Raw genomic sequence first — 27,120 nt, 5'->3', positions numbered from 1 at the left:
ACAGTAATACATTTTACTAAATTGTTTTTTATTTGTAAGAATGTTTGACAAGCTTTAAGGTGAACTACCTACAGCCACCACAGGATTGTATAGAGACGCCTGAAGGACAAGATGGTGATATTCCTTCTTGTATAAAACACAGCAGTTTCATGTTGACACTAAGTGCTCTTAGTTTACTCTTCAGTAAATGTGGCCTAAAGCATGTAACAACAACAAAAATCTTCAGTAAAGATAAAAAAGTGTATTTAAAAAAAAATAAAAAAATAAAATGTTGTTCTGTGAGAACTAAAAATTCCATATTTTGTTCTCAAGGACATGCTGCATTTCTTCACTGTTCTCAGACCAAATGGGGCTCATAACTCAGAAAGGCACAGTGGGAAAATAAATACACATTGCAGGGGTGAAGAGTACCTCATGTACTGTGGAAAATAGAAGGTGGGAAATCAGGGTGTTTGGCAAGTAATTTAGCACTTTGTATACAGTGTCAACTTCTCTGTGAGAATAGCTCAGATGTCAGTGTTGTGAGGGTTTTTCCCGCTGCAGCTCATGTTTTATTAACTTCAACACTGCAGCTTTGGGACATTTTTGTCATTTGCACCACTTGATTTAGATCAAGCCCTTGCTGATCAGAGCAAAGAAATTTACCCATTAGAGTCCTGATGATCACACTGCGCTGCAAGTCCTGCACACTCCGCTCAAAGATCATTTAGAATTTCAGATTCATGTTTCAGAGTACAAATGTAATTTCTTCCATGGTACATATCGACTAAATTATCCCACTAAAGCTTGTATTAATCAAAGGTCCACTGAGCGCTAATGCAAATGGGGAGTTTAATTAAAGCTCTACTGTGATAAGTGGGACAACCTGCTAATTAATCAAAACTGACAGAGGGTCTTATATGGCCCATGAAAATAATGGGTGGTACAAGTTGACATGTATTGTTGAATTCTTAATGAATGCATCATGCGTTTTCTGGCTAACTGTGATTGGATTTACCTGGTAAACATTCTGCAAGCTGCATACAGCAATTTAAATAAGATAAAACAAAATCATTAAAAAAGGTTATTTTGTAAAACCTGTAAAGACATTTGTATGGCTCATATAATTGCAGAGATAATAGTAATTTGATATATTTCATATAATAAGTAATTATCACAAAGTAGCTGCAGATTAATTGTCATTATATCTAACCAATTTCAAATGAAAATGGCAGTAGAATCATTTGGAACCAAGAACTCTACAGTACCATGTCACCATCAGATGTTTCACTTCACATACGTATCACCCCAACACAAAGAGGAACAGGATCAGACCGGAATAGAGACACGCATGAACATTATACAGTATGTGTGCACACATACTCTATATTGTGCATGCATGTGTGTATACACTACCGGTCAAAAGTTTGGGGTCACTCACAAATTTCCATTGGATTCCATTATAGACAGAATCCCAGCTGAGATCAGTTGCATTGTTTTTTTTAAACCAGGGCAGCAGTTTTTTAGATTACATCATGTGCTTACATAATTGCAAAAGGGTTGTTTAATGTTTTCTTAGTTAGTTTTTTAAAATAATATCAGATTAGTAAACAAAATGTGCCTTTGGAACATTGGATGAATGGTTGCTGATAATGGGAAATGTAGATATTGCATTAAAGATCAGCCACCCACCCAGATCAGCTGGTATCCTGTCTATAATGGAGTGAAATTGAAATTGGAATGGAAAGTGACCGCAAACTTTTGACCGGAAGTGTATATAAAAACAAAAATTAGTACAGCATAGTATTGCAATATTTTCAATGCCAATACTGTATCGATAGACAGGCGCCAAGTATGGATCTTTTGATATATATGTGTTTGTTGAAGTGATATGAACAAAATCTGAAGTTTTTCTTTTTAGGTAAAACAGATGTTGACAAAGTTTCCTTTTGGGGACATCATTGGAAATTGGGGGAAAAAATAGATGTCAGAAAAACGATTATAAATTGCAATATATATTGCAGATTATTGCAATATGTTTACAATTTCAATAATATTGTATTGTGGCATAAGTATCGTGATGATATCGTATCAGGAGGCGTCTGGTGATTCCCACTCCTAATATATATATATAATATATAATATAACTATCCAGTGTTTTCTCATAATCCTAAGTGTTTGATTTGCCTTCAGCCTTCATTGTTATGTGCAGTGAAATATTCTTGCAAGGATGGATGAACATTGTATGACATGTGGTTGTCTCAGCTCAACCCAATCTTCTCAAACAACAGTTTTTGTAGTTTAATGTAGTGTAAATTTCTTTGTTACAAAAAAGTAGTGACTGTAATGTGTGTTTTGTCACCTGAGGCAAAATTAGAAGACAAAGTGACAACGGTTTTGTCACCAAGCACTTATCATGCAGACTAATTTTATTTTGTAGCTGTATTTTTCATCATCCTAGTAATAAAATGGCGTGTTGATTCAATATGATGGCGGCACAACAATTTAATAAAAGAATAACAGAGGAAATCTATATTGGTTTCCTTAAGATAGCTAAAACTATAGCATATAAAAAATAAACAAATCTATCTTCTATCTTTGGATTTGACGATCCGAGTTACATCAGCCACTTGATCAAGCAGATACGGTAACACAGCCAAACAAGACCTGCGGAACTGTGAACCTGAGCATGGCCATTTCTACAAAAGCTGCTGAGTGGGAAGGGATGAAGAAGGGATGGGTCAAAAGAGAGCACAGAGGGCGCCAACACCTCAGTCCGTATGAATTTCATTAGAAAAAATGTAAACTATAGTGTAATTTGTGTAAGTACATCAATTCACTGGACACAAAACAATCAGAAGTCCACCTAAATATGTGATGTGATCCTCAATAATGTGCAAAACAATCGCAGTGCAGGTTGAAATGTATTTTTCTCTTGATTAGGTACAGTGTGTCAAAGCAAATAGCACTCAAGCTCAATTAACACCTGATAACGCATGGAGGCATAATTAAACATTGAACAACAAACATCAACAATGATGATGCTGCTGGACTGGTTTAAACTTATGTTTGAAAACTGCTCATCACTGTGTTTCTAATTAGAAATATTTACTATAATTACAATCTGTACAATTATGACAGGAATATATACACAGTTGTGTAAAGCAAGACTACAGGTCCATCCAGTGGTGGAACAAGTACTCAGATCCTTTACTCACAGTAAGTAGTAGTAACAATACAACAACAACACTCAATTGTTAAAATACAAAAAGACTCATTTATACGTGAATGTCCTAAGGACAAAGGTATTATCAGCAAAATACTCATTATGCAGGACAGCCCATGTATATTTTAAATATTGCTGGGTAGTAAAAGTGTGTTGTATTTTATTAGCCTATTTCACAGTATGTCTTGTATTTAAAATTTTGATATACAAAGTACCCAGTAAGTATAGCTGCAGTTACCCAGAAACTATAGATTGTTGTAATGGAATTAAAAGTACAATATTTCCATTTGAAATGCAGGATAAAAAAAGTATAAAGTGGAAATCAATGTGGATTTTTAGAGACGATGCCGATTTGTTGTTTTTCTCCATCGCCGATGACCGATACTTATCTAAATATTTACAATTTATATCATAAAATGTAAACCCTGCCACGCTGGATTTAACAAAAACACATAAGTGAGACTTATGCAATGATCTTACATTCGTATCACTCAAATTATGTGTGCAATGTACATCATATGGATAGGTGCACTGCACACGGTTAAATGTGCGAGGGCAAAAAGGCTTTCATCAACATCTACAACACAGCCTTGATCATGCATTGCTTGCTGACATATTATTAGACAGATATAATCAGGTCATCACAAAATGTCCTTTTTCAACGCATTTAAATAAACGGCAAAAGCAGCCGCCGCGTAAAAACGTAAATATCGGCTACATATATCGTCCGGCCGATCACTAATCAACTCAGGACAAGTACCTCAAAATTATTATGTAAAGCACTTAACATAAATGTACTTGGTTACTTTTCACGACTAGGTCCATCTTACCAAATACAACCTTTAAATAGTGGATTTACTGAATGTAAAAATCAATTCATATAGTTAATATTAGGGATAGCAGGCCCATTTTTGGCAGTTTGCAGATTATCTGTATTGGCATTGTATTTGCCTGATAACCGATAAAATTAATCAATTAAAAAGTGCTACAGCTCTGTGTCTGTCTCACTCACCACTAAGTCTGATTTAATGTCCTGCCCACTCTGACTGACTATCTTTTACTGGGTATTATGTTGAAAGTTTCTAATTTATTGCTTAAAGCATTTAAACTAAGTTTTGTGTTAGAGTTTTTAATATACCAAAATCCTAAATTTTGACTTAAAGATTTTCATTTTCACTGTAAATGCATATCGGTTTCATTAACTACTATTAATTAGTATGGGCCTTGAAAACCCAGTATCAGTTGAAAATTAGTTAAGATCATAAGGTCATAGATGTCATATGTGTGAATGTATACGATGATGAGGATGATAATAATAATATATATTATGCACCACCTGGCCCATCCCACACGGAATTACATGACACCATTACAAAAGTAATTTCATCCACAGCCTCTGGTCCAATGTCCACACACAACATACTCTACTGTGCACAAAATCAAGAATTAAAAAATTATATCACAGCAGCCACAACACCTGTATAAACATTACTGTGTTGTTCCTTGCATGTGAAAAATGCTCAAAACACATTTTGATGCATTTTCAAATCTCAAATATATGATAATACACCAGATGTTGTTGATGACAGCAGCAGATAAGTGTGTGTTTTGGAAGTGAGCTGTACTTTGGACCACAGTTTGGTGGAGGCGTTCTTCACTGAGATTACAAAAGTACCATTAGCTAATGTCTTAGTCTGTATGACTAGATCTGCAGGTAGCTTGTGTGTCTGTAAATTTGTCATTCACGATTTCCATATATTATTGGTGAAGGATGTTCAATAAACGAAAAGATACTTATGACCTTGCAAGATACTTGCAAGGTCATACTCAGCATTGATCATTGGCAGTCACCTACTTGCAGCCCCTACGTGAGTACGAAGGTACAAAGGCTCAGACAGAAGTTTGTGTTGTTGAGTATTCATGATCTGTTTTCAATAGGACCATAAATAAAAGTCCTAAAAGACAGTTTGTCTGTGTGTGTGACCTGCTGTCTGTGTGCCACCAATTACCCTTCAAAACAGAAACCAGAGAAAAGTAGTTACCTCTGAGGACCCGTGTTCGAACTACATTAGTGAAAGAAAAGCCCATTGCAGTTGCTTTCATAAAAAGGCTTTAGACTATAATCTCATCTTTTGATGAGGAAAGGTAACTAAGTGCACATGCTGTTTGATTGAAATGCCAGTGAGGGGTTTTCTTCATAATGTGGCAAGTACAGTATCTGATCCGGATAAAAAGATATGAAGTATATGACTCTTAAGTAAAACGTTGTGTTTAGTGAGTTCCTTATAATTTTATGTTTTTATTTTATGTGCAGTAGCAGTTAGCAGCAGTGTTAAACTGAAACCACTTAAAGGATCACTCATCCCCTGAGCTTGAAAGGTGGCTCTAAAAAGTTACATTTTTGAAGGTACAAATCAGCAGAGTAAAATGAAATTGATCTTTAGTTTCAGTCCTAATTTACTACACAGCATGCCTAGTTACTTTACAATGCTCGCCTCTCAGACAAATCCTTAAACAAACTAGGAGTTTAACCCTGCTCTGCTTCTTATGCAAGTGTACTGAATATATTTAGTATACACCCTATAAAGACCCTTTTGGCAAGTCATAAGACAACAGCCTGTACAGTTAGATAGCTGCACAGTCTCGCTGTAACAACTATGAATAGATTCACAAAGTGAAATGGTCCATAACACGCATTGTAGCAGAAAGAGCCATGATATGCTACCTCAAACAATGTAACCTACTTACAGTGAAGCTTAATTTAGCTATATTTTTCACATTGAATCAAATGACTAAATATATAAATAACTATAATATGAAACTTCATTAATCACAGCTGATAATAAAAATCATGTTCATCATTTACAGATTTACAAATATATGCGACCATTCCGCATTGCAAGTTCACATGCTCCAAATCAAATCTAGATAGATAGATAGATAGATAGATAGATAGATAGATAGATAGATAGATAGATAGATAGATAGATAGATAGATGCTCAGTGGACCTTTAAGTCTAAGATTATTCACTATGCAGCTGTACAAAATGACCATTTTTAGAGAGGGAAGACCGGCACACTCAAAGTCTCATAAATTTGTCCATCCCCTCCACTGCTCTTCACTCTTCCTTGATATTGTATCTATGCAGGCAGTTGCCATAGAAACTTAACTTTATTATCCAACTACCCTTTACTACCTTGTGGGAAATATCTTTGTCCACTTGCATTCTAATTATGTTTGTGTGAATACTAAGCTGGCTCCTGAATAACTACAATGTGTCAGACAGCAATATCACAACTTCTCATAAAACTAAAATTAAAAAAGACATGTGTGTGTGTGTGTGTGTGTGTGTGTGTGTGTGTGTGTGTGTGTGTGTGTCCTAATATATTAAAAGGTGCTTGAGTCTTCGTCTCCTGTTCCCCTGAGAGTTTATCATTTGGATGTTACCCTGTTGTACGTTGTGTTTGTAATTGGGACTGAGCTCCTTTGTCATCCACAGAAGAGACTGGGTGGAGGTGGTGGTGCCTTAGTGCTTCAACTGCCTGCTTTCTGAACACTGCAACCATTTCTCACCTGTTGCAACAAATACCAAAGTGTAAATAAAGAGTGGGATAACACCACAAACTGTACTGGTGAAATTTGTTATTTCCTTCTTATAATCCGACTACTGTCTAAATCAACAGTCGGGCTACACAGAGACTTATCTACAGAGTATGGTGGCAAAGCAAATAATGACAAAGCACAGACCGTGTTGAAGAAAGCACAAACTGCAAATAATCAAAACACACAACAAAAGTGTGTAGAAAAAAAAACATGGAGGATGGGAGTGATTGACATAATTTGACCTAGCAGCAGCAAAAATGTTTCCAATTAAGGGTCATTGACAGCCAGTGAGAAGAAAGAAGACCAAGAGAGGCGAGCCAGATGTACGTGGACGTCCCCAGAGGGCAGCAGAATGCCTCTGACTTCTGAAAATAAACTTTTGCTGCCATGTTCTCTCTAGGCTGCAGTCTGCTCTCTGCACTGCTCAACTATTTCACCATCTTCTTACTACAACAATGTGAAGATAACCATTTATTCTTGCAGACAACAGAACAATGTTTGTCTTTTTTTTGACACACAAATTCCACACATGAGGATTCTATGAATGTCATACAACCTAGCCAAACAAATACACTGTGATATTTACTTTTAAACTACTTGCCATATCTGATCACATTGCTGAGTGTTCAAAAAAAAGTGTACCATCTCAGAGTATTGTACAAGGGAATATGAAGAAGATCTCTGCGCTACATTCATAGCAGGTCTGTGTCGAAGTCCAAATACTTTCATTGGAAAATGATGGCTCAGCAAGAGACATGCTGGGTTTTGATCAAAGAGCAGCAACTGACATCTCAACATATGCTGGATGAATTATTAAAAATACAAGTGACCCCTTGTGAAGAAATAAATTGCTGCTCCTCCTGCATCCGCATATGCAATATGTCAGCTCTGGAGGCAAAGTAGAGGTTATTTTTTATTAGCTTAAATCAGAATGGCAGCCTGTCACTCCAAGCGGATGTGCCATAAAAGGCAGAAGCTTGGCTCTACATCTGTAAAGATGTGCTGTCGTTCACTTACTGAGGGCAGGGAAGCGTTTCAGCAGAGATCGTTAGTGTTAGATAGATGATCAAACACATTTGTAAGAGATGAAAAAAAAAAAAAAGTTAAATGATGGTTAAATTGATAGATTGTGAATCAAATAACTGATGGCTGATGAAAACATAATTGAAATCGTACATTTGTTCTTAAATGTATCTTGTTTAAATATAGACAACAAACTGAACTGATTTAAGCAGACATGAATTGATGAAGAAAAAACACAAACAGACTTGACTTGATAAACCACCTTGTCGTTCATCATGACTCAAGACTCTGCAATTAGTGGGGCGCTTGGGTAGCACATCTGCTTAAGCATGCGCCCCATAAACCAAGGCTCAGTCCTTACGCGGGGGGTTTGATGACCACCTGCGGCCCTTTGTTGCATGTCGTTCTCCCTCTCTCCCCTTTCCTATCTTAAGCTGTGATATCAAATAAAAATGCCTAAAAAGGCCTCAAACATTTTTTTTTTTAAAGTCTGCATTTAGCACTCAAAGTTTGCATACAAATGGTTCACAGTTTCACTTTTTTCAAGAGCAAATGTGTCAATTTAATTATACCTTCAACGTTGTTTGAGTTACAGCCCTCCTACCAGGTGTCCTGAGCTGCATTAAGTTGTAAATGCTGAAAGTAAATACATATTTTGGAAAGCGGTTTATCACACCTGTGAAATTGGTCTGTGTGCCCTCTGTTCAGTCTTTTTTTGTCTTAAAACAATTATAATGAAACACGGTAAACCGTTGTCAAGTGAGCTGTGGTTTAGAAGATACTCATGCCGAGTCCTGCATACAGTGCCTGCCGAGGCGCATGCTCCTTGCAGAAGTGTCCATCCTAAATATTTAGGAGCAGTGGGTAGGCACAGCTCAACACCAGGGGACCTACTCCAGTTTTCAGGCCAGTTTCCTGGCAGGAATATTCCCTTCTGTGACATGCACATTGTTTTTGGGTGGGAGAACTAGGGGCCAAATAAAAAATAAAAAAAATCAATACAGCATAGTATCGCAATATTTTTTATGGCAATTATTATTATATATTTGTTGGTCAGTTTGTCTGCTTGACATCCCCATTTTGCAGCAATAAAATTGAAATATATAGTGATGTGAACAAACACAGAAATGTGTTTTTTTTAGATAAAACAGTTGTTGACAAAGTTTCCTTTGGGGACATCATTTGAAATTGGGAAAAATTAGAAGTTGGAAAAAGGTTATGAATTGCAATTAATTGCAGAATATTGCAATATATTTAAAATCACAATAATATCGCATCTTGGTATTAGTGTCACGATGATATTGTATCTGGAGGCGTCTGGTGATTCCCACCCTAGGGAGAACACAGTTTAAATGGAGCACACAAGATCCACAAACACGCGATACACAAGGATGTTCTTGCTGTGAGGAGACAGTGAGCACCTATGCCACCCAAACCATCTGTTTATTTATACCTTTACCCTGTGAGTGTGACTTCATGTGGAGTGACACTTTGTTGTAAAGTTTGTGAAGTGTAGGGGACTGGTTTGGACAAGGGCCAACAGAAAGAGAAGAGGACAGAAACAGAAAGAGAGAGAGAGAGAGAGAGAGAGAGAGAGTTGGCAATTTCACAGCAATCACTTAAACATTCAGACAATCAGAGCTTTAATTCGAGGGACGAGCAGGTGAGTACGTGCTGCTGATTAACATTTCCACCTGAGAGTATCCTCACACGGCTACAGTGGGAAGGTGCACTGGAGCACCTTGGCAGCGGACGCAGTGGGAGGGTCGAGTAACATTGTTGACTTTCCTCACTCATAGCAAATTTTTCAATCTGTGTGAAAATGCAGATTCACAACCTTCTGAATCTGTCCACTTCAACTACATGCTCAACTATCTGGTGTAAAATTATTCCCGCTGCAGACAGTGTCTACTGCTTTTCATATGATTGCCGTTATCAGCCGTAAAGCAGGTCAAGTATTCTTACGAATGTTGATTAATGACAAATGAATTACATGGCACTTTTGCCATTTCTCTGAGTTGCTCAGTAAAATACATGTCTCAAACCTGATGTTGACCATTAATACAGTGTAACGACACTATAGAAGACCTCCAGCAAAAGCACAGAAGTGTACTAGACTATAATTTATGCTAAGTGAAAAAATTACCATATGTCTGCCATAAGAGCAATGGTGAATCCCGAGCTTGCTCACAGAGGGAATTGATTGGCCTTCTGTTGTTAATCAGCAGTTGTTTTAGAGGTTGTGTCAGATGGCACAGATTCTGGCTTCCTGCTGGATAAAATATGTGCGTGTGCATATAAAGATGGCTTCATAATCCAAACCAAGTGATCCTAGCAAGTAGATCAAAGGAAGCAGCTGGTTTAGGGTGTGCAGGATCACCCACTCCCTGTCTCTGTAGCTGCTTTTGATAGGGGCGGAACTGCTAAAAGATGCCTCACAATACTTCAGAGAGAGCTGCCAGGAGCACACCTGTCTCGGTGGCAGTAGGCCAGGTTAGGTAGGCCAGGTAGGCAAACAGTAGGCTTACTAAGACATGGGTGTAAGTGGGTGCAATTTGTAACCTTGTCTGCCATTAGTCTAGAATGCATCAGAAGCCTCCGTCACAAATGATCTGGCTTGACTCATCAAATCAGTTTCACAGGTTGTGAAACCGGTGTGAGAATTGTTCACTTCTGCAGCTTCTCTCGGGGCCTCGGTGGGAGGGAAGGCACTTCAACAAATAGACGTGCCATAAATTGCAAGGAGAAAAGGTCTGACAGATGAACAGATGGGTTCAGTATATTACTCTCTCTCTCTCTCTCTGCCCGTCCACCTTCAGCTGATGAAGTGAGGTGAGGAGCGAGAGAAGAGGTGGAGGGAAATGATCTGTGTCAATGCATTAGAGCAAATTGCTCCTTCACCTGAACATACAAATGAGGCCCAATGGCGTGAGCAATGTCAGAGCAATTAGAAATCCTATGTTTAGAGGTTAGATCTCTTTCTGCATCTGATCTCTCCTGAGTGCACAACCCCAGCAGCAGAGACACACACACACACAAGGCAATCTTTAGTGTAATTGATATTAGCAGCCTTATTAAACCAAAGGACGGAAAACAAACAAATAACTTTGCATGGTCCAGAATACAAATCATTTTTGAGACAGAAGTGCAAATAGCACTCAGTTTCACGGTGTGCAATTTATTTGGGGGGGGATATCTGTTTGCAATTAAATTCTATCAATATCACACTTTCCAGCCTGTGCTTGTTTGCCTTTTCAGTAGAATTAAAAGAACTTTCAGGCTATATTAGAGCATGTAAGAAATATTATCGTTCATGCAGTTTACTGAATAATTCCTATCAAGCACTGGTTTGTAAGTAACAAAAATCAGTTTCTAATGTCGCCATTTTATGGTAAATTTTTTTAAATAGCAAGTTTCACTGTTGACAATCATTTCTTAAAACTAGAAACAATGAACTTGCATATAGAAAATATATTTTTAGGGCCCACTAAGGCCGATAAACAATAACATCCCCAAAAGCAGCGGTAGATTTCAGGCAGTTGCCCCAATGGGCTAAAAGTAGCAATACTACAATAGCAAAGTAGCGACCTCTATTACGTGTTCTGTCTTAAGTAAAAGTACAGACGTTGTAACAGAAAAAATGTACTTACATGTACTGTAAAAGTATTCTTTAGTAGGCGGAATGGCCACTGTCAGAATATTATATATTATTAATACATTTACAACCTAATTATGTTGCAGCTGGTCGAGGTACAGATCCCTTACAGAAAGGAAGAGCACTACTTGTTAATACTCCCCTTTAAGGTGTCAAGGGTTTACACCAATAAGCTTCCAATAATGGACCTATTGCTATACGCTTTAGGCTAATACTGGCACCAGAAATATTGTGCAATTATTGTGTCATGGAGATGTTCCGTGTCTCACGGAATTTTGAGGAACAAAATATGCTTAATTTCTTTATTTTATCAGATCATTGAAGGAGGCTATTAGATGGTGAATTTAATCTGCTTGTCACAGAGAACAGTTTTGCAAATAGCTTTTGACAAGGGGAATGGCTTATCTGTAGCTGACTAAAAGGGTCATCATCAGTCTTAATGGACTGTAACAAAAAGGTGGTGGAAATAGCACGTTATTTTTGGCAAACAAGTTGAAGATGGTCTACCTGTTTAAAGTGACTAAACTGCCTCTGGGTGATATTAAGGTGAAACAAAACAAAGTGAATTAAAGAGGTAGTCTGTCTGCAGACTGAGAGAAACATGTATAAACAGTTATTTAAAATTGGTAATCTTGCACAAACTTTGAGTAAACTTGCTGTCATATTCATATTTTCCTTATATGGTTTTCACAATATATACTTTGGGCATTCCGCTATGTTACAGTTTATGAGAGAGGGTCGAGAGTGGTTTGATTAGCGATGTGCTCCCAGTCAGTGGAGCCACACAGCAACTGGCATAACGTACTAGGGGTGTTTGGGTTTTTTTTAATAAAAAAAAAATAAAAAAATAAAAAAATCGATTCACATTTATGAATCAATTCAATCTCTACCAATTAAAAATCAATTTATATATATATATATATATATATATATATATATATATATATATATATATATATATATATCACATGAGAGAAGTAACTACATGTACATGCTCTGGATTGTATTTTTATTTTTAAATTGAGAATCGTTTTGGAATCAAAAATCAATTTTGAATCGAATCGTGACATTTTCTAAATGGTGCACCCCTTTAAACATACTGTCGAAGTCCAAATAAGATGATCAAAGCATCATCAGCCCACAACCAGTGGCTAAAGACCTTCACATCTTTACACCACACATTTTTTTCTAACTTGTGCTTCCTCATTATGTACTGCAATTTATATTTAATTTTATGTTTTTTAGTCATGTAATAATAAACAATGAGAAAACTGAAGTTATATTTGAGGTAAAACAGAAGAAAAAAATATGCATAGGTTACTTTAAGGATTTGTGTGTTAGACTGACCTACCTACCATGTACTTAGAAGTCTGCTGCTCAACCAATAGTGGGCACAACAGGAAAATGTCAGAAGACGTAAATAAATGTGTCTAACCAATACCATAAAAAAAAAAATAGAAGGACACTCTTAGAAGGCGCAGACCTCCGTCAAGGCCATGCCATATCTCGCAATGTTAAGGAAAGTGAAAAAGAATTTATACTGGATATCTGCCGCGTGATGCAGATCGCTACAGAGGGCCTATAGCTCAGGGTAAATGGACCAATCTTGTAAACATCATGTCAAGAAAATAAGGTGAAGTAGTAATGGTTTCACTCACTCGCAAATAGGAGTATGCAGTCTATTTTAAAATGAAAAAAATCTATTCAGTCATGTGAAAATGTGTCTGTGAGTGATGTAGGTGGTTAAGACAAAATGAAACAGTGAGTGTAAATGTCAAGTGTAAACAAAGAAGGGTAAATATATGAAGGTGTCCAGAAAAAAACTGTTTTTCTCAGCAGCTGGTTACAACTGATTTATAGCGAAGTGATAGGGGAAATCAAGAGCAGCAACGCTGAATCCCGCATCCAGCACGCTTTGTGTTTTTCCACTCTATAAGCAAACATGTCAGTTCTCCTCAGCACTTATCAGAGCACCTTGACAGTGAATCAGAAGCTTGTTTGTTGATTTTACTTTTCAATTCAATTGCATTTGAAAATTTCTACAACAAACTGTCACTTCCACTAACAAGGTTATTAACTACCAATAACCCTCTTTATTAAGTAACGAGACAATAAAAACATGTTTGGGCTGGTGCGTAAGTTGCAGAGTGGCTCAATGTTCCAGCTAAAGCCCCTAATATAAGTACTTATATTGAATATTTCATTTGAATAATCTTGAATAATTATATCATAAGATCCTTCCAAACATTGTGTACACACGTGGTCTTCCCGTCGAGCCTTTGCAAGCCCTGAATTATTTCTCTCTCATTACCACGCTTGATTGATATAATCATATGCTCTCCTTAATATTCAGTTTACTGCCGTATATATCTGCATGTCATTGGGTAATGTAATAAGAGTCTTTGGATTCACTTAGCTGAGAAGATAACTCAATTTCTTTAAACTTAATATTGTCTCTGTGCTCACGCACAACGGGGTCTCATAAAAATCCCTACTTTTTCGACATTAAAAGCGCACACTTTCCTCGAGCACATGTATAATGAGCACATTATTAAATTTGTTGGTTTAATGGCTGAACGAGGCAATGACGTAGTATTTTCAAATTCACTTGTGGCACGCATGATGGTAATTGCTAAATTACATCCAGTATTGCCATCATTTAACACAGCATTCCTGACACCAAAGATCATTTATTGGCATTCATTTGTGGCTTTGATAAGTTAAAATATATTGTTTGATCTAATTGCAGTGTATGTCAGTCAGCACTAATGAACAATGGTCTATCGATGTGGAATGCGACCCGAAGATTGTTTATTTCTTTGGGTGACATTTACCTAAATGCCACATATCTGCGCTTCTCCTTCCAAGAGACATGTGGTATGTAAATGTAATTTCCGTATCACTGTACAATTGTCTGGCAAATATCACTAAACAGGACACTTTCTCAATTACTAGGTTTTTCACTCGCCAGTGTGTAACTAACCAAAAGCAAGCATTGTGTTTTTAGCAGCCCCTTTTGAAAACAAGTATTAGTGTATGTTAAACTAAATCTGCCATTCCCAAAATATGTTGCTTGTTCAATCAGTAACTATACTATATAATTTCCCATTTTGTTGGATCAATAAATATCTATCTATCTATCTTTCACTTTACATTAACCCTCCTTATTTAGTCTTTATAAGCCAATTCTAAACATGTAATTGTTTATAACACACTATGATGCTGTTGTAAGCAGCCTTTCAAAATACAGCATCTATTAACATAGTATAATATACTTTATATTATTATGACTGTTTTACCATGTATATTGACATCCATTATTGGTTTACACCAGCTTATATGTACTGAATGGGTTCCTCCAGGGGCCCGTTTCAGAAAGCAGGTTTAGTGAAAACTGAGTTTAACCCTGAGATGAGGGAAACTCTGAGTTTTCTGTTTTCAGAAAGGGAGGTTAATCAAACCTGAGCCGTTTCAGAAAGAGAGGTAACTCAGGCTGAATCTCGTTTCAATCTCGAAACAGACAACAACGGCTGCCCCATCGACCGGAGAGACCCATAAATGTACGTTTCTTCGGCTTAAATAATTGATTTAAGAATTACAACAGTCTTGTTTTGTGGTCTATACAGTCCTGTGCATACATACTTGCAACCATGTTCTTGACTGAAACTTTTAGAAAATTGCTAGCTTGTATTATTGTAATCATTTGTAATTAATTCCTGTTCATGCACTTGTATATTGTTGTTGGTTATGATACGGGACACTGATGAAAGAAATGTTGGGGGGGGTTACACGGGGGGGGGGGGGGGGGGGGGGGGGGGGGGGGGGGGTTACACATTTTTATGCGTGTGACATGTAAGGTTCCAATAGTTGATAATGGTATATTTTATGTAATGTTTTTGCCTGTTACGAAAGACCGATTTTTGTTTAAATGTTTTTCTGAACATCAACGGTGATAATTGAAACAGATATACAACACATGTGTTTGTATACACATTGGTATTGCAAACAGACCTAAGTACTAAACAGATATGAAGAATATCTGCCTCTGCACCACCAAAGTGAACATTAAATAACTATAAAATACATAAATATATAAATCCATATGACACTGTTGACATACAAACCCACACAATTGACAAAGGCAGAGACGGCATCTTGGAAGTTTGTGATCAATACTGTATGGTGATGTAACCAAGTGGTGTCCCATTTCATAGGGCTATATTTTCACCCCTAGCCCTTACCACTTGGTTTCAAGGGCCAAGGGCTAGGGGTAAGGGGTAGGGGTTAGTTGAAGAAATGTGATTCAGCCTTAACCTGAAAATGTCTGTAAACCTAACCTGGTCGGGAGCAGGTTTCTTCAAGGAACCTTGAGTTTCTCTCAGTCTCCTCTCTCTGACACAGTGCGCTTTCATTTCCTCATTCATTTAATTATACAGTCTGTATCAGGCGCATTTTAGTGCAGTTTGTTATCTGCATGAATAAAAAACAGTGGTTTATTAACCGTTAGGCAGATTGTAACTGTAACTAGTTAGGTAACGTTAGACTATAAAGCGTTTGTTCTGAACATGGCATTTCCTTTTGTCAACGATCCTGTTGATGAAGAAGCTGTGTTACTTTGCAGAGAGTTAGACATACTGCATGCAGGGAGATGATATTGAGGCAGAAGGTTGGTGGTTCGATCCCTTGGCCTGCAGTCCCATGTCGAAGTGTCCTTGGGCAAGACACTGAAGCCCGAGTTGCTCCCGGTGCTGCGCATCGGAGTGTGAATGTGTGTGCATATTTATCTGATGAGCAGGTGGCACCTTGTATGGCACCCTCGGCCACAGTGTGTGAATGTGTGTGAATGGTGAATGTAACCTGTATGATGTAAAAGTGCGTTGAGTAGTCGTTAAGACTAGAAAAGCGCTATATAAATACAGGACATTTACATTATGTTTTTTTGCAAACGGCAGTTTTCTTTATACCATTGCTGATGCTGTGGATATTCGTAAAGCCACTGTAAAGCAAACCGCTGTCAGAGTGTGACTCGGTCTGAAACGTGTTTTAAACGTTTACTTAGTTCCCTGGACACAAACCAATACAACATTAAAAATAAATGAAAAAACCATAATTCTGTTAATGATGGTGCTGCAACCTCAGAATGGGATTAGTAGTAGTTTAGTTTTTGCCGGCAGGATTGCACCTAAATGAAATGATAGGTGTAGCTTACTACCATTCCAGTTTTCATCAGTATTATTATAAATTACTAGGGATTAAATAGGAAATTAATACACTATATTAGAACTTAACTTTAGACTCAAGCAGCATTTTCTCCCACAACAGTTCTCTGCAATTTACTGCTGCCGCTTGCTACTGTATAATAGGAATATACAGTCTATGGTTCAAACTCCCTGTATGTGCACGAGTATTTCCGCTGAACAGTTTGTCTGTGGATGGTATCATGGTGAATCATAGTATCAGGGCTCCATTCATGCTGCCTTGTTATTGTGGTGGTGCACGCAATCCTGTGAGCTGTTCTGTCTGTAATTTTTCTTAGTCTTCTAGATCTTGCTTTAACTTCCACTGTTCCTGATGACGGCCATTTCTTAACTACATTCCGAACATAGGATATTGGCACCTGAAAACGCTTTGCTATCTTCTTACAGCCTTCTCCTGCTTTGTGAGCGCCAACTGTTTTCAGTTTCAGTTTTCTAGACAACTGCTTAGAAGAACACATGGTGCTGATTGTTGGGGCAAGGTCCGATGAGTCTGGCCATTTAAAACGTTAAGATTGACATCACCTTTTCATCTTTCCAGACGATGATTGAGAACAATCCAGCACATTATCAGGTCTCAGCTTTCCAAATCTGGCGGTGCATGTTATTAACTCTGCAGGGCGCCCAAACTTTTGCAGACGCCATTATGTTGTTTTCTGTTATTTTGAAAGTGTAAATGATGGAAATAAAATTTAACAAACATTTTGTGACATATCTTACGAATGTCGAACCTGTCATTTGATGCCTTTTGGAGATTTTTTACATCTTAACACACATTTTTACCTGGGGTGCCCAAACTTTTGAGACCCACTGTGTGTTCAAAATCATCAAATATGTTAGAAATCATCAACAAAAGACAACATATTTACAAAATAACTGAAATACATTCAAAACTGCTGTATGGTGTGTATTGTTTTAAAGATTGATCACCTTACATAAACATCTTGTTCCAATAATTCATGAACTGATTTAACAAAATAGTCACATTTGAGGCTCAGCTGGTGTGCTGTGCTTCACTACCTGACGGCCTAATACATTTTTATTTTGCTCCAACCCCCAGCCAACCGAATAATGCGTGGTTAAATGAAGTAATCATTTTTACTGGAGACATCACTCACAAGAAGATAGCAGGTAGGTATATCACTTTCCACCATATGGTCATGGCTGTCAAGCTCGGGCCAATCAGGAAGCTACAATTTGCCACAGAGTTCCATGTTGTGATTAAATAGTTCCAAGGACAGCTCCGCCACATAGGAAGGCTCTTTGACCAGACTGATACTCATCTCCGGCTACAGATTGGAAGTGGTGGTGGCACAGCTACGTGGCTCTCTCTGTGTGGATTTGTTATGTTATTCTCTCCCAATTTCCCCCACGGCCCACTGTGCAATAGACTGTTATTTTTGTCTCATGAATATAGAAAAGTTCAACTTGACTCTCAACTCTGTTCAAATCATAAAAACTACAGAAATGAGCGAGGTATGAATATATTTCCAAGATGGTAAATCACAGAGAAGTGGGCTGTGAATAAGGAAGTCCCTCAAAGTATAGGCTATTATGCAAGCGCTAGTTACAGGTCTTTGATGTAATAAAAATAGATCAAATCAGTGACCATGTCTTACATTTTTATGCGTCTTATATTTCTTACACGTTGTGTATTGTGTACTGTTATCTATTTTTGTTGGTCTTGCATGTTGTGATAACATGCAATGTCAAACTGAATAAACTGTATCTTCTATTATGTTCTGTATCAGATTGGCAAAAACAAAAAACTACTTTTTGTTTTCTTGTTGTATGAGTTATACAACAGGTATGGAGGGGATTTATCCCCCCACACAAATTACATGGAACAAATTCCAATACATTGGTATGAAAGACTAGAGATTAGTTGTGAAAACGGTGACACTGAAAAAGCTCTTATGAAAAGAAAATGCCTCTAGATATTTACCTTTATAACCTTACATGATGAATTGCCTTGAATAAAGAATACAACTTGGTGGTCTTTCTGTAATTTTCTACTTTTTCAGTTACCGGAATTTATGCTGTATAATGAATGGCGTCACACATGGAGACCGTTTATTCTAACATTTAATTTTGTCAGTATATATTAATATGTATAGACAATACATTAATAGATAAAGAAAATTATTTGTAGCTCTTGTACCTTTTTAGCAAACCAAAATACTTATATATACTCAGTATATAAATAGATAAAAGCTAGCCACACTTTTATATTTGTATGTATATTGTATACTGTAAATTTTGGAGACAGTACTACAAAGCCACCCTAACTTACAATTACATATCTGAATAGATTTTACCCTGAAAACATTGACTGATTTAAAAGTGTTTGGTCTCATCAAAGAAGACATAATGCATAAAATACATGACTTGCACAGTTGTATCTATATGCTCAGCAGACACAAGACAGCTTTCAGCAGACAGCTGAAATAAATTCTCAAAAGCAACAAGCCGGTCTGGTAGATATGTTCCTTTACAAATCACGGACCATAAACAGCTGACCCAACAAGCAATAACGCAAAACTGGGGATATTTTAAAACATTCATAGCCCATGGCAGGCCCTGTTCCCGAGTCTCTGCATGCAGCAGTTTAAGTGACCAGTGAAAATAGGTACACAGTATATACCGTAATATGACATCAACAACCACAAGGAGTTAAATACACACTCAGCCACAAAGAGACATATCAGATAACAAACTAGCTAGCAAAGAGACAGACAGTCAGAAAGTTTCTTTGACTCACGTTATTTGACGTTGCTCTTTATTCTCCTGTCTTTTATGGAGGTGCGTTTGTCAATGTCCATGTCCATGACACGGTGTGTCCCTCTGCACTTGTTGCTTGTTGTTAGATAGACCCAGAAGTAATCACCTCCCTCCATCGCTGCTAGCTTGCTACATTCATCCTACAAAAACAAAGCGGTTTATATCATTAGCAACACTTGAAAACGGTTGCTTTATTTAAATCACGTTGTTAACTGTCTTACTGTTTGTTGAGAGTCCAGAGAAGGTTATGACTGGCTTCACAATTCAAATAGTTTGATACTTTGCTACTACTTTGGTGCAACTTCCCTCGGCTTCCCATAGGACGTGACTCCAATAGGATTGCTATTTGATAGCAGGGTTGAGCCAGGGTTGTCTGATCAGTAGGCCTATCAACGCTTTTTTTGTAAATTCAAACCAAGCCAGTCAACATGGGTAGCTATATAACCCTGTTCATGACAATTCAAAGATCACCCATGGGTCAAAACCCCCCGGGGGCAACACACAACAATCACCTTTAGCTCCTGAAATGGCGGGGCTTAACACGTCATTCATTCCATCGTCCACTGCCACGTTCAGCCTCGACAAAACGTAGCAACACGTTGGTTGTTGTTTTTTAACGGAAACTGTGGTGCGTTCAACACCCTGCTGTGTGCGCAAGCGCTCGGCCTAATTATTTCAGAGTTTACAGACTGATTGGGTATCACCTTTGACGCAGAAAATAAACGAGAGACACACCCACAAAACGAGAGAAAACATATCTCAAAGCAGTTGCACAGAGTGTTCACACACTGTCGTTCTTTTTTTTTTTTTTTTTATTGAAGGAATTGCACAATACAGGTTATATGTCAAACAATACATTTCCCTTAAGTTTTTTTTTTTACACACACTGTCGTTCAACGGGGAACCGTAGGTTTGAGATTGAACGTGCCCCAGCTGTGTACCACCGGAACTCGAAAGTTTTGCAGCTACTTGATTTTTTTTATTGTACAGTAGGTAGAGACAAATACATTTCTCATTTTTGTTTATTTTGCAGTGATACCGTTCTAAATAACAAAGGTAAAAGTAACCTTCATGCAAAATGGTTCACTGCAGATAAAATATGTAGGCTTGTTTATTATTGGTTGGATGTAAATTATTAATTAATTTTTGTGTGAGCATCACTTTAATGTTGCAGCTGGTAAAGCTACTTTAAACCATTTGATATATTGCTGAATAGACTAATCAGTAATAAGAGCTACATCACATTTATGTTGGTAATTAAATTAGGTATTAATAATCTTCAAAATAGCTAGTGACTAAGCTGTCGTGTAGCACACAAAGCAATACAATTTAAAGACTCAAGTAAAGTACAAATTCCTCAAAATGGTAGGCATTACTTGAGTAAATGTACTTAGTGACTTAGTTACCTAGATAGTTACTAAATTATTTACTTACTTTGGATACCATGGACCCCCATGCTCCAGAACCCCCACAGGTTTTTATATATTTGTTTGAGATTTACTATAAACCACACACATATTTTTCCTTGTGTCGTGTGCTAGATAATAATTTGTTACTATTTGCAAACGTTTTCTTCTTTGCAACCTGCAATGGCCATAAGTTTAAATAGATGCACTTGTTGTAATTCTGTGTTATTTAAGTGGCATCAGCACAGCCTAGTTGTGACGCTAAAGAATGCTTGGCATCCAACAAACCTCTCTCCTGTCATCATTCTTTTTACCCACCCACAGCTAATAATCTCGTTCATGTATGCTTTCATGTTTTAACATTTCTCAAGTCTACATTGAAATGTCAGAGTCAAGAAGCAGATACAGTACACTTGTCACTGGAGAAGGTAGTCACAGTATTATTACTTAAAATAGCTCTCTGGATGAATGTGTGGAATGACGGTTTTCCTAAGAATTTTAAGAAAAACATGTGTATTAAAACTTTACTCTAGTAGCGACTTGGGAGACATTCAAAGTTTTCAAAACATCAACTTGGATTGGTTGTCTTAATGACCTAGTCGCCTGAGACTATTTAATTCTTGAATTGGGATTTTATGCTTCAGCTTTAACAACAAAAACAATCTGAGTAGCACAATGGGAATGTGGACTCACAGGTGCTTCAACTTGAAAGGCAGTCCAGGTACTTAATTTGAAATGATTAACATGTAAATTATATCCACAGTTACCAACAGCTGGTGTCTTTGTGTCAACATATAAATGATGTGAGGTCAGTCCCAAGAAACGATTCATTGTGATGGTACGCACACTAAATGATAATCATTGAGTTAGTGGCAGCTTTACAGTATAAGAGCTCATAAAATATGACAGAATGAAAAACACTGCCTGGTATCATTCTGTGTAATCCAGGGATGAGATAAGTGATGTATAGTAAACTGTACCCACAATGTGTGCCCCCCCTAAATCCATCTCCTGGATTTTGTAGATAAATGGGGAAACCGCCACTGACACTAAGTGAAATGATTACAGTAACGCTTTTATTGGGGTAGCCGGTGTGATTTTAACCTCTGTTAAGACCTTGCTTAATGTTTTAGACCAGATAAGTGGCATTAACATGAGACAGCTTAAGAGTTCAGACCCATGCATGTTATTGGAAATCAGTTTCAAGATGATAGGGGCTGAGAGGGAATATAGGGATACAGTATATATCTTATCTGTGAACCTCGGGTGTTTAATGGGCTGCCTAGGATTATCGCTTGGCTCAGCAGATGCTCATTCCAAAACATATGTCAAGGATTAAGCCTGGTGCAAACACTACCAGTGGACAGAGTTTATCAGTTTTGGAACAGGATCCATACTTACAGCCCCTAAGCAGTTAAGCTAAATATGTCAGTTGCAAAAACCTCTCCAATAACTGCCCCATCACTTTGGTGGCAGGGCATTGGTGAGAGCGTATTAATGAACACTAATTTCTGTATTTTAGATAGATAGATAGATAGATAGATAGATAGATAGATAGATAGATAGATAGATAGATAATTATTGATCCCAAAATATTTTTGGTAACAAACCTGGTTTAAACTATTGATTTGAAGCTAATTGATTCAAGTAGGAAAAGTAGTTTTTTCAAAATTGTATTTGTGTGTGTGTGTGTGTGTGTGTGTGTGTGTGTGTGTGTGTGTGTGTGTGTGTGCGTGTGCGTGTGCGTGTGCGTGTGTGTGTATGTGTGTGTGTAAATGCCTGTAAATGCCTGTAAATGCCTGTCTTGGTTAAGCTACCATGTAGACTTGGCATTTCAAAGAGTACTAAAACTTGTTTTCACGTTTTTCACCACAAACCCTCTTGTATGATACACAGACATGATGCTTCTACACGGGAAAATTGAATGTTACGGGTGAACCTTTAACGATCTTTTAGATAAATGGTCTGGCTCTTTGAAACATTGCTAAAAGTATAGCTCCCAGCTAACCAATTATTTCTCTTTAATTTTATAAAGAGTTTTTGTATGTATAAGATAAAGAAATAGTAATTGCCAGATGTACTGTATGAGCTTGCAGACGTCAGCATCTAAACAGTTGAAAATATGGCTTCAAAAATACATCAAAATCACTTGACAGTAGACGCAGGCAAAATATGGAGTAAAAATGTTAGGGTAAAGCTCATGAAAACGCAAATGGGGTCTAATGAGATATCTCTAGGTGGAAAATGAACGTGTTTATAACCTCCTCTCACTGTTTGCTTTAAACAGAGGTTTTCTACACAGGGACTGTTTTGTCTCTCCAGTGGTACAAATTTTATTGACTTTGCTAATAGTGTGAGTTCAAACAACAATTTGGCTAAAATTTGGCAAACAACAAGCTACAATAATACTAGAAACAAGCTAGGAACAGCCACTCTGAAATTAGTCTTAAAGCATTAATTGGAGCAATTTCTTAGCCTATTTTGCCTTTGCTATTTGCTTTTTACTGTTGTCGATGTAGCTTTAGCTTTTACTCTACAGATCAATACTGTAACTTTCTCTATCCATCTGTAAACTGCAACAGCATTGTATTGTTTCATATGTTTTTATTCTCTGTCACACTATGACTATGATGTATACTAATAATAGTTAAGAGCAGTTTAAGGATGTTTTTTGATTTTAACTTTATGGCTCTGAGTTACCACTTCACATTAATTCATACAGACGGACATACACACATTATCTGCCATAAAAAGGCCACTATATAATAATAATATATAAATAATATATATATTAGCCTCTGGAGCAGCAAAGCTTAGTATGACAGCAGATACTCTTCAATTGCAAAGTAAGAACACTGTTTGACTGACTGAGTCAAGCTGAGCTGAAACTGTCTCACATCTTGCGCTGTGGGGAAACTAACCTGTTTCTTTACACACGTGTCTTCCAGCTCTATTTTTCATCATGCTGTTTTATTTATTTTTTACCTGTTGTGTCAGAGACACTAACTCTGAGGTACACAGTAGAACGTCTGAGTCAACAAACTAATAGTAGTTGATAGGCTTAAATTAAAGGAACAAACAGCATCACAATTCAAGGCAGCAAAATATGTGCTGTTTTAGGTTGTGTGCAAACATAGTGCAGTAGACTGCAATGTGGATTCCAAATGTTATATCCGATTCATGACAGGGCTATACAGACAGTAAAGAAATGTGCAGAGGGCAAAAGTGCAAGCGTTTCCGTCCATGTTGGACTGTCCTCAGTGCAAGATCCAACAAGACAAAGGGCAGTTTTTAAGGTGCAGCCCAACTCACATAAAGATTCGATTCTGACTTCTAATTTAAAAAACATTTCCAAGTGTGTCAAAAATTGACAGCTTGACTGTCAGGCTGATTAATAATAAAGACAGAGAAAGCTATCTTTGAAGAGGGATTCAGGTGCCCATTGGGAGGTATGAGTCAGGTCAATTTCAATTCTGAGATTCTGAGCGGAAGGAGCTGAAGTTGTCAAGGCCAATGTAAAATGATCCCTGTACACATTGAGAAGATTAAAAAAAAACTCAATAACGGCAGTATAATCATGTAAGAGATCTTTTGTCCAATAGAGTTGACAACATCAGATCACTGCTCCAACAGAAAGCACAGGGGATATCTTTCAGTCACTCGTCTCCTTCGTGTTGTTAACACAGAGCTTGAGCTTGCAATCTGTCATCGGAGAATATGTCTCTGTCAGGTTCTCACACATGATACACTTATTAATTAACACTTTTATACAAATACACTTCTAAAGCTAATCAGTGGATTTTGTCCATGTGCCATTGGGTCGCAGGTTTTTACTGCAACTAAAAGCTACACCACCTGATTTCCCTAATAAGCTATTCCTCTTGTGACAAGTGTGCAGCCTTGGTGTTGAAGGAAAAACATGCACATACTGTAGATTATGTAGACAATGGTGTAACTGTGAGTTCATACTTTCTCTCTCTCTCTCTCTCTCTCTCTCTCTCTCTTTTGTTTTTGCTGATTGACTTAAGACAAGCAGGTATTGTTAAAACAACATGATTTACTAACATGGAGGATTTTTGGGCAGCAATTACTAATTTCAAAGAGGGGCACTTTAATGGGATCAAGCCAACGTAAACTTGCTTATAGAATATAAGAAGTTAGACACCACTGAAAGCTCATTCATTCACTCATTAATTGACAAAAAAGGCTGTAATTACTGCATGAAGTACATTAAGCTTTGTGTTTCTGCTCAGGCATTGGATAAAAGCTCTACACATCCTCCCTCTCTCATCAGTCAAAACAAGTGTCTCCATATATTTCTGCTAAGTAAGATCAATTTGTTTATTGTTTAAGGTTTTTAATTTAAGGCAACATGTTTAAAGTTTTTATTTTTCACATACTCAAAATATTTCTACATTGTGCAGTGAAATGCTTTGTGCTTTAAATAAAAGTTCTAACACACCCTCGTACCCTCTTGATTGAATTCCCTGTGATCCTATAATTATTAAGAATCATAGTGATGATGCAGCCTCTGCCTCTTTGTCAGAACAAGTCTTCTATAGGTGACTTAATTGTGTTTCACCTGATTACAACACCTGTAGGATTTTAATATGAATTATGTGTTAGATACAAAGTGATACAATATAAGAGTTTATATAGCACATATCTAAGTGCTTAAATTGTTAAATAAACTGTTAAATTCTCTAAACTGGCTGAAAATCACTTTGACCCGTGCTGGTCGGGTTGTGGCAGTAGTAACTCCTCATTACATTTACAATGGGGGTGCCCAAAGTTGAGAGCATTTTGGTTTGAGATCATTTCAATAATTTTATCCTGTCAATGTTCCTGTTTCTCCTGTGTGCATGCTAGATCAGAAACCCAAATCAGTGTATTTATTCACTGTTAAGTATATATAATATATTATTTATTAAAAAATGATCTATGGTTGAAATACTACCCTGGCCTGAGAGCAGTTGGCCTTCTTCTTAAAAACTTTGGTAGACGTTTTGGCGGCCAATGGAACAAAGTGCATATTTATACTCTTTAAAATTAAGCAAATGTGTTCTTTGTTTACATACATGTTAAAGACTTAGTATGCACCATGTCTGTAAAGTACAGGCTACTGTATGTTGTGATGTTGTCTTACTTAGAAGATCTATAAACCTAGATCTACCAGCCACAACAACTTTGACACAAACAATAGTTCCTCAGTTACATCAACAACTAACTGAACTAAAACTAAGCTTTGTGTTATTTAAAATTATGAAAGCATCATAGATTTTTTAATCAAAAAGAATATTCAAGTGCCTCTGTGTAGATTGAAACAGTGTTACTTTGCTTTCATTCCTCCTGTTTATAGTGGCCATTAAGATATTCCTTGTTAATGTGATTGTGATGTAAATGATGCTGTTATGGTTTTGGTGTTCTGTCCTATTTTAGTAGTTTTCCTAGTCCTGTTTTTTTGTTTTGTATTTTGCTCAGTTTCTTGTTTTATTTTGACAGTCTGGTTTTCTGCCTTGTGTCTAGTTTTACTTCCTGTGTTTTCCTGCATTTTTTTAGTACTCTGTCCATTCCTAACGTGTTGCACCTGTTCCCCAGCCCTAGTGTCATGTGTTCCTTGTTTTCTCATTTACCCTGTGTATGTAGTCTCTGTGTGTGCCTTGTCTGTTGTCAGATCATTGTGTGTTTCAGTGTAGTGTGTTCCTGCATGGAGTCTGGTTTTTGTCTCTTAGTCCCAGTTTTTTTGAGATCCTGTTCTGTGGTTCTTGAATTAGTTTGTGCCTGTTGCTTACTGGACTCAGTTTTTGTATGTACTTTGTGGTCTTTTTTTAAATAAATCCTCAAGCAACAAAACATCCGCCTGTTCTCTGTTTTTGGGTCCACCATTCCCCATATACGCAACAGATGGGGGGCAGAATCTTAATTCTTTCTATAGATAACAAATTGTGAACATATCCTTTAAAAGGCCTAATCACTTCCAGTCTGTCTTGACACACAACTGCAGTATGAGCAATAGCTTCTTCTAATTTTTATAAAGAGACCAAGCATGGGTGTGTCCAAGTTTTCAAAATGCAAATGCTTTTTTAACTCTTTAGCTTTAAAACTTAACAGTTATGTTACGGGAAGGAGAGGACAGGACCCAAATGCAACAAGGAGGCGGCAGGCAGAAGCTGGTGCACAGCAGTTTAATG

The 27,120-nt window shown here is 37.2% G+C and overlaps 3 long non-coding RNA genes across 3 annotated transcripts in view; 1 reads left to right on the top strand and 2 right to left on the bottom strand.

Moving 5' to 3' along the window:
* Window positions 1–27,120, bottom strand: part of LOC117951999 — a 156,558-nt gene that overhangs the window by 77,578 nt on the left and 51,860 nt on the right. The window contains exon 2 of the long non-coding RNA XR_004658294.1: window positions 19,504–19,663. This is a non-coding gene — a long non-coding RNA (uncharacterized LOC117951999). The remainder of the gene's footprint in view (window positions 1–19,503; window positions 19,664–27,120) is intronic.
* Window positions 3,427–20,314, top strand: LOC117951998. The gene is made up of 3 exons (XR_004658293.1): window positions 3,427–3,438; window positions 16,039–16,043; window positions 20,212–20,314. It is a non-coding gene; the product is annotated as an uncharacterized LOC117951998 (long non-coding RNA).
* Window positions 20,241–27,120, bottom strand: part of LOC117951997 — a 12,980-nt gene continuing 6,100 nt past the window's right edge. The window contains exon 4 of the long non-coding RNA XR_004658292.1: window positions 20,241–20,311. This is a non-coding gene — a long non-coding RNA (uncharacterized LOC117951997). The remainder of the gene's footprint in view (window positions 20,312–27,120) is intronic.

The sequence above is a fragment of the Etheostoma cragini genome, chromosome 10 (assembly GCF_013103735.1).
Source record: "Etheostoma cragini isolate CJK2018 chromosome 10, CSU_Ecrag_1.0, whole genome shotgun sequence".
Taxonomy (NCBI): domain Eukaryota; kingdom Metazoa; phylum Chordata; class Actinopteri; order Perciformes; family Percidae; genus Etheostoma; species Etheostoma cragini.
The sequence above is the reverse complement of the archived record's forward strand: the minus strand, read 5'-3'. Positions and strand labels throughout refer to the sequence as shown.